Consider the following 9,139-nt stretch of genomic DNA (forward strand, 5'->3'; position numbering starts at 1 on the left):
CATGGGCTCGATGAGTGCTTTCATGTATTGGATTCAGCTAGAGAAGTTTTTGGTCAGGCTTATTGGCTATGTATATATATACATAAGTTGTATTAGGATTTCAGAGAACAGTGGAATACAATTGATCTTTTCTCCCTAACTCTTTCTTCTCTCTGATTCCAATGCCAAGTCCTAGCATCTCCTAGGGTTGCCGCCCATCATTATTTTGCTTCCGCTTTCTTCGATCTTCTTCATTGCTGGATTAACAACCAGATCCACGCAAAGGAGATCCGCATCTAGTACGGGAGTTGTACCGAAGGTTTTTCTAACAAGTGGTATCAAAGCTCGATTGCATGGAGAAGGAAGAAGAAGATCAGTTTTTCAGCAGAAGGATCAATCGGGGTTTAGATCTAAAGATTTCTTTGGATTTTGTGAGGAAAGAAGAGATCTGGAGGCTGCTGTCCATCATCTCTAGTCAGATAATTTTTAGATCTACCTTGTGTGCTGTTTTTGATCTGGGTTGATCTTGGAGACCAGCGGGGTGAAGGTGGGATTCGAGAAGTTTGATGGTAAAGAGAGTTTCACTATGTGAAAGGTGAGGGTGGAGGATCTGTTAGTTCAGATGGGGTTGGATTTAGCCTTGGAGGATTGGTCGGAGGAGATTAATGACAAACAATGGATGTCCTTCGAGAAAAGGGTATATGCCACGATTAGGGCTTGTCTAGCGGATGAGGTTTTGTATAGCATGTTGGAGGAGAAAATATCCAGAGGTTTGTGGTCGAGGTTACACCAGTTGTACATAGAGAAAAATATGTGCAATAAGTTGATACTTAAGAAGCAACTGTACAACCTTCAGATATAGGAGGGCAAGGATGTTACGGGGCATATTCAATGGTTCGACCAAATGAGCATGGATTTGCTCAATATTGTGGTGGAGTCTGAAGAAAAGGACAAGAGCGTGTTGCTACTATATTCACTACCCGGGAGCTTCGATCCATTGGTGACGATGCTGCTGTATGGTAAGCAGATATTGATGTATGAGGAGATCATTTTAGTGCTAAGGTTCAACAAGCAGCAGAAATGGATGATGAAGAGGAAGGTCTTTCAGGAGGGTCTTATGGTTTTAAAGAGGCCTAGAAAAGAGAAGAAGAAGGGTGAACAGGTGCAGGTGGAGTAGAGGCAGTCCCAGAAGTGCAATAAGGAGGCTAGGAAGTGCTTCAAGTATGGTGAAGTAGGGCATTTCAAGCGGGAGTGTGCATTTTGGAAAAAGTGCAAGGGAAAAGAAAAGATGGATTCCATTGGTTCAATCACTGAAAGTGAGGAGTTGGATGAGCTCTTGGTGGTTTTGGAGGAGCCCACACGGTGCGATATATTCGAGATGGCTTCAAAAGTGTCCATAAAGTACGAAGGGTCCGAAGGGGCAGTAATGGTGTTCGAGGTGCAATGACAGGCCCAGTAAGACAGTGTTGGATGGTTGGCCTCGAGTGACTCGGGTACAAAGTCAATTTTTGTGACATCAGAGAGACTTTAGATTCAGATGAAGCATCGGACAGAGGTGGCTTCACAGGTGGAGAGGATTTTGGCATGTGTTCAGAGCGGAGAGATGCTAGCGGAGGAGCGATATCCTAGCACTAGCATCAAGGCTGCATAAAGCCAAGTGGAGAGGAGTGTGCAGGTGGAGAGGTATTGCTTTGAGGAGACCATATCAGATGCATCAGTAGCAGTGAGTGCCAATTTAGGAATGCTGTGGTTTCTCCAAAAAAGTCCAGGGCAATAGTTGATGCAGCTGTCAAGCAGAAAGGTGCCTATAGCAAACTCCAGGGTGGTGCAAAAGTGCAACCTAGGATCTTCAGTGGTAGAGACGGTCATCCCAAAGGCCTCAAAGAGAGCTCAACAGCTAAAGAGGATTGATGGAGGCAAGGAGGTCTGCACAAGGGGCTATCGGGGTGCACATTGATAGTGGGGTCATGCAGGAAGATATTTTCAGGTGTGCCAAGGCTTAGACGCACCAAGATGGAGATTGTAGGAATTGATGTAGTGCTCTCAAGCCTTTGAAGGCCATAGGAGGAGTCAGGATGTTGGCTCTGGGAGACTAGAATCGGGTTTGGGTCCTAGTGTTAGGACAGGCACAGTCCTAGGGTGGAGACAGTGTATAGCTCTTGACAGACTCGAGGTTCAGGCGATGATGACTTCAAGGGGTTTGGTTGGGGCTTCAGATACCTAAGGATACAAGATGGAACAAGGAACCAAATCTAGGGCTGGAGATTGTAGAGGAAAAGCAGATTCAGGATACTTGATTGACTCAGACTGAGACTTGGTCAACCAAGTCGTAGAGAATAGAAAGCAAGTTCTCAAGAAATCTAGCACGGCATGCATGTGAGTCGACTCAGTCTCAGTTTGAGTCAACTCAATCCTAGGTTAGTCGACTCAGTCTAAGACTGAGTCGGCTTAGTTGCGCGGGCAGAGATGCATGAGATTTTTGCATGGATTTGGGATCGGGTCTTGATCCTAGGATCTTAAGGCCTGGTTTGATAGGTCTTAAAGGGGCTAACTCAAGGGTTTGGATTGGGATCAAATCTACCAAATGAGAGCATATGAGACATGGGTATACATGGGCTTGGTGAGTGCTTTCATGTATTAAAATCAATCAAGAGAGTTTTTGGTCGGGCCTATTGGCTATGTATATATATACATAGGTTATATTAGGATTTCAGAGAACAGTGAAATACAATTGATCTTTTCTCCCTGACTCTTTCTCTCTCTCTGGTTCCAATGCCAAATCCTAGCATCTCTTAGAGTTGCCGCCCATCATTGTTTTGCTTCCACTTTCTTCGATCTTCTTCGTTGCTAGATTAACACCCAGGTCTACGCAAAGACGGTCCACATCTGGTATGAGAGTTGTACCGAAGGTTTCCCTAATGCATGATATGTATATAAGTAAAAGCAACAAATGACCAAACTAATTGAAGATAGAAACAAGTTGATGCTGAATATAAGAATTTTATATTCATTGATTTCAAAAGGATGTTTACAATGGTCAAAATGCATGACACCTATATCTATCAAAATAGTGGATTGCTAGGAAGCTCTAAGGCCATACAGGACATGTCCTAGCATCCTAAGGAGGTAAGGTCAGTGGTTCTAGGAACTAAGTCTAGGTTGAGAAGGGAAAGGTGGATGTGCATCTCCAGATGGCTGCCCCTATGCATCTACCCTCATAGAATGATCGCCTAAACTGATCTAGTTGTCTCCTCTCTAATTAGAGAAATGGCCTCAAATGTGAGTCACTGAATCTTTGTGTTGATCACTCCAATAATCCTCAAGGAGACCCTCTCAACCAGTGAATTCTCATCCAGTCCAATAGATGGTCTATCTAATACCTCTGGACGGTCTGCCTCTGCCTATCCTGCCTGAGCTGCTAGCTCCTTAGTCTGAACATCTGTCATCAATACTGCTGTCAGAGCCTCATCTTCATTTGAGTCCTCACCTTTATGAATCTAATAAGTTCCATCTCTTTGAAATCTCATGCGAAGAAGTGAATGCTCGTTGTAAGTATCTATATGCAAGAGGGCTCGAGTGGTCTCTCCCTCAAGGTCTACCCCATGCTCCTAAACTACTAGTGTCAGTGCCATCCCATAGGATAGAGATGCCTTTGACCTGCCTGCTATGTCTTCCATCAATCTGATCATCAAGATCGAAAGGCTCAAGGGAATCTCTCAAATGATATAGTACATAAAGCAGATGCCTCGACCAGATACAAAATCAAATCTACCGATCTTTGGGAAGAAAATTCTATTGGTCATATGATGTAGGAGGCACATTTCGGTGGACAACTGATTAGCTTTCACCTCCTCTAATTTACTTCGAACCTCTCTTCTCAAAATATAACTAAGACCGACTGATCTCCTATCCAATCTATCTGAAATACTCCCTTCTGCTCTCCTTCTTAATAATCTTGCCAAATGTGCTTTATTAAACACAATTCTGATACCCTTTACCTTAGTATCAAGTGTACCATGCCTTGATTTTAGATTAGCATAAAATTCTCTAACTAGGTTGGGGTAGGTTAGAACATTGAGAGAGCACAAAAATTTCCAACCCATATTCTCAATTTTTTGCCCAAAATCAAAGCCCTCTGCCTCTAAGAACGCAAAATCCATATTTCTCCCTGTGCACACAACCCTGGATGAAAAATGGACCATGAAGGGGTTACCCACAGAGGAGAGGGAGCTGTCCAAGGCAGAGAAGGGGCTGAAGCTGATTGAGATGACTGCTCAGGCTCATTTCGTAGCTTGCTCCGACATTCACAGATGGGAGAAGGGCTCGAACAATGACTGGGGCTTGACGGTTCCATATGTGGATGCCTCAGTTTTGGAGCAGGTCGCTTCATGGGAGCCGTGGAGACCAAATCCATCGAAAAATCAAGTGAAAAATAGTGGAAAGATTTCGGTTTGGGTGGAGGGAATTTTTGAGGGAATTTTGGCTCGAGAGGGAAAGAAAATAAGTAAATATAGAACCATGGCCCTTGGGTTTAAAAAATCCTGTCCCGAAATATGGGTCGCCTCATCTTAGACTCGAGTCGACTCCTCGAAGAACTATTTTATTTTTTCTGTAGAGACCACGAGTCGACTTCTATGTTTCAAGAGTCGACTCCTTGATACAGAAAATAATTCAAGAAGATTTCAAGTCAAGGAAGATCAGTCAATTTGGCTCAAATTGTCTTTCAATCAAATTTAGGTTAAAGATTGGCATTTAAATCAAGTTGGGGTATAAAAGTTGATCAATATTTTGGGCAAGATAATCAATCAATCGAGGTTAAAATGAGGAGAATCTAGATATTGGCTCTATGTGTTTTGGTCTAACTATAAAATTTCAAATCCTTAGGGGTTTAAGCTAGAACGAAATGCAAGTTTACAATGTCAAGCATGCAATCCTTTTATGAATTGATGACTTATCTTGATGTTCCTTATATCAAACAATTTTTAGGAGATTTCTATGATTATACATCTTATGAGAGTGTCAAAGTTCAATTTTTAATGTTTGCACATAAGTAATTTGTTATCCAATTAAGCTCATTTTTAATTTAAGTATCTCAAGACAACATGATGTAGGGAACAATGGTAACTAGCTGAATTTAAAATAAACCTATGCTCATGAAACTCAAAAATGATACTAAACACTAATGATGGCATAAATATCAATGAATCAAACACTCAAGTTATGAAATATGATTATTATGAGCATAGTTAATTCATCAAAATTAATCATTCACTCAACAAAGTCAGTATATATTAATGGCATGATGTGAGAAAAGTTTAAATTTTATCACCCATCCATTTTCATTCCAAAGCTTCCATCTTCAAGAATTTGTCTCTTTTCATACCCTTGGATGCTTGGTGCACCTACAAAAAATTATTTTTTAATTTTTGGTACCCAAGTCATCTTAGATCCATTGAGGTTAGAGCATATGGTTCTTTTTGGAATCCAAATTTATTTTATCAAAGTATGGCCGATTTTCTTAATGTTGCATTTGGAAATTTTGTGGCCTATTTTGGTTGCATCTAAAGCAAGTAATGTGATGATTTTTATATAAAATTTTTGTAAACATATTTTTAATAGTTTTCTTGAAGATTTAATATCAAAATTAGCTTCATTGAAAATAGCCCTTTTATTATTTACAATTGATTGAAGATTTTGAAAACTAAGGATAAATTTTTCTATTATAGGTTTCAAAATCTCAATCTCTTTTCTTAACTTTTCATTTTTCCTATAAGCTCTTTCTTTTCTTTTAGGAAAAAATTTAAATTTTCAAATTTCTCTTTCAGTTCAATATTTTTTTTCAACTAATGATTTTTTAGATTTCAATGATTCTTCTTTTTTTTTAGCTAAAGAATTCTTTTCCATTAAAAAGAGATTTTTCTTTTTGAGCTCCTTATTTTTCAGCCTTATATTTTTGTATTCATCCATTAGCATTAAAGGCTTCAAATAGTTCATCAAAATTAAAAAAATTAAAAGAATTTTTAAAATGTACCTCATCCTCAATAGCCATGAGATAAAGATTTGCAGCTTTCTCTTTTTCATCAGAGCTTGAAGTGTCACTATCTTCCTAAGTACCCAATAATGCACTCTTTTTGATCTTTTTGAGATTCCATTGAAGTAAGGGGCAATCCGTCTATAGTGACCCCTTTTGTTATAATTGTAGTATGTTACATTTCTTCCTTGTCTTTCTTCTTCATTTAATTTCTTTCTTCTTCAAGCTTTGTTTTATCAAGAATTTTTTGAATTTTCTTAAGAGTAGCGCTATGTCCTCATCATCCTCACTTTTTCTTCTTCTTCATCATCTGACTCATCGCTTCCTTCAAATTTGATGGTGGACTTGAAAGCAATGGTCTTCTTCTTCTTAAGCTCTTCTTCTTCTTCCTTTTAGTGCATGTTCAAATCATGTATCATAAGTGAACCTATTAACTCTTCTATAGATAGGTTTGAGAGGTCTTTTGCTTCTTATATGGCTATCACTTTTGCTTTCCAATAATTTGGCAAACACCTCAAAACCTTGCAAATAAGTTCATGATTAGTATAGATTTTGCTAAGACCATTTAAAGATTTATTATATCCATAAACCTTGAGAACATATCGGAAATAGACTCATGTGATTCCATCTTGAACATTTCATATTTGTGAACAAGCAAATTAATTTTAGATTCCATAACTAGGCTTGTTCCCTCATGAGTTACTTCTAATCTGTCCCAATTTTTTTTTGCGGGTGTACATATAGATATTCTATTGAACTCATTTACATCCAAAGAATAATAAAGTATATTAATAGCTTTAGCATTCAATTGAGCCATCATTTTATCATTAACATCCCAATCCTTTTCAGATTTGGGAAGGAGGACTCCATTTACTTGAATAGTGGCACTGGTTTTTCTTTTCTTTCGTTTCATTGATAGCAGAAGAGTACGCTAGCTAGCTAGCGGAGCCTAAAAATGCTTGCTAGCTAGCGCGCCCCACCCCTACAGAAACTATTGCCTACGCATCCTCTAGTTATGGTTCTCCACATATCATAATCTAGAGCTTGTATAAAGATTTTTATTCTAATTTTTTAATATGTATAATTGGTGCCATTAAATAGTGGTGGTCTAGAGATTGATTGTCCTTCGGCAAATAAGGAACCAATCAAGATTGTCATGATCTTTTACTCTAAGACCATTAGGTCAACAACTAACAACAAAGCACCTACTCTAATATCACTTATTGCTCAAAAAAATAGTAACCCAAAAGGGGTAGTGAATTAGGTTGTTTAAAAATTTTAACTAAATTAACAATTTAAACAAGTATGTGCTTTAATCTAGGCTAATTTGTGTGTTTGAGATGTATATAATGTAAGCAACAATGGAATCAAAATATAACTAAGGATATGCAGAAATTAAATCAAGCTAAACAAGAATTGAAAGGATACAGGGTAAGAGAGAAAAGCTACAATACAAACAAGATAAATTTATAGTGGTTTGATGCAACCATGCACCTACATCCACTCGCTAAGAGCCTCTTAAAAATTTTACTATAATCATCTAACTACAGTGTGCTTGTTTTAACCCAGGATCACAAACAAACCCAGTCTATTTTTCAGGTTCACCAACCATAACCTTACACTAATTATTTTTTGGACTCACAACCAACCCAATTGGTTTTATAGGCTCACCAACTAAAATCTATAATGTCCAATTCTGGGCTTGGATGGGCCTTTACCCTAAGTTTCTTTCTCCCAAAGAAACTTGTAAAGAAATCAAAATACAAAGATAAGTAATTTCAGCACAAAACCAAAAATAAAAATAAACTCTTTTGATGCATGAAAAAGAGGCTAAAATGTTGCTCTTTTTGAAGCTTGATCACTCTTCTTTAAAGCTGAGAGGATGTTGGAGATGTTGTAGAAGATTGCTCTTGAATACCCTCTGAATTTGATGCTCAAGTTCCTCTCTTTTCTCTTTTTCTAGGATGTTTAATGAAAAAATTTTCTCTCTTAATCCACTAGCCTCCTTTTTTTTTTATTGTCTACCTTTTAATAAGCTTCACAATGGCTAGAGAGAGAGTTTGGATCATTGGAGGACTTGAACTAGCTGTTGGGATGGAAAAATGCCCATTGAAAAAGTTGCAGAAAACTAGCTGTTAGGCTGTCCCCGTGCTTGGGGTCAACTCCATTTTCCTTGGGGTCGACTCTAGTCACCTATGAGTCAACTTGAATTCTTGACGAGTCGGCTCAGCTACAGGGTCTGAAAAATAGTTCTTTGTCTTTTGACATCGAGTTGGCTCGTCCAACATAGAAGTCGACTCACCTCCGTGCCAGTTCTATTCCAGCATGCTAGAGTCGACTCCTTTCTCTCTAGAGTTGATTCATTGCATCCTAAAGTTCAAAATCTTTTCTGTTTCAACTTATTTTTGAAGGGACCAGATCTAGGGTTTCAAGGTTAGATCTTGAAATTTTTTCAAGATCATACAGTGGAAGATTAAAATAAATCAAAATTTATTTTATAAAATCAAAGAATCCCTAGATCTAAGATCCTATTACATGATTATTATATGATATTAAATTAGCAATTAAAATATATAGAGAATAAACTACATATTGATCATATCAACATGTTTCTATGCTACATCTAATGTATGTAATAAACAATAGATCAGATCTATTACCTTGCAAGTTAGATGTTCTAACCTTGCTGATCTGAGCTTGAGGATGATGTTACGAGCCACACACACATCCGACCTCTAGGAGTCATCCACACGAGCCCACGAATCTCGATCAGAAGTCTTGCTCCAGAAAATTAGCACAGTATGCTAGTACTGCACTGATCCTTCTTTGATGGTTGATTAGGTGCCTCCTTCTTGATTTAGACTCTTCCAAAGATGAGAAGTAGGAAGAGGAGTTTTAGATCTGAGATGCTCTCAGAAAATTAAGATGGAGGAAGGAAAGAGATGAACACAACAACGCTAGAAGAAGATCCTCTTCTTCTTCTCTTTGCTCTATCTAGACACCCTATTTTGTATCTATTATATCTCCACGCCCCAACCTTCTTTCTCTCTGATTTTTGGATTCTCAAAGGTCTATTTTTGATCTTTTTTTTACAAAAATTTCATAAAGAAATTTATTTTATATAGAGAG

Source organism: Elaeis guineensis, chromosome 4 (genome assembly GCF_000442705.2).
Source record: "Elaeis guineensis isolate ETL-2024a chromosome 4, EG11, whole genome shotgun sequence".
Taxonomy (NCBI): domain Eukaryota; kingdom Viridiplantae; phylum Streptophyta; class Magnoliopsida; order Arecales; family Arecaceae; genus Elaeis; species Elaeis guineensis.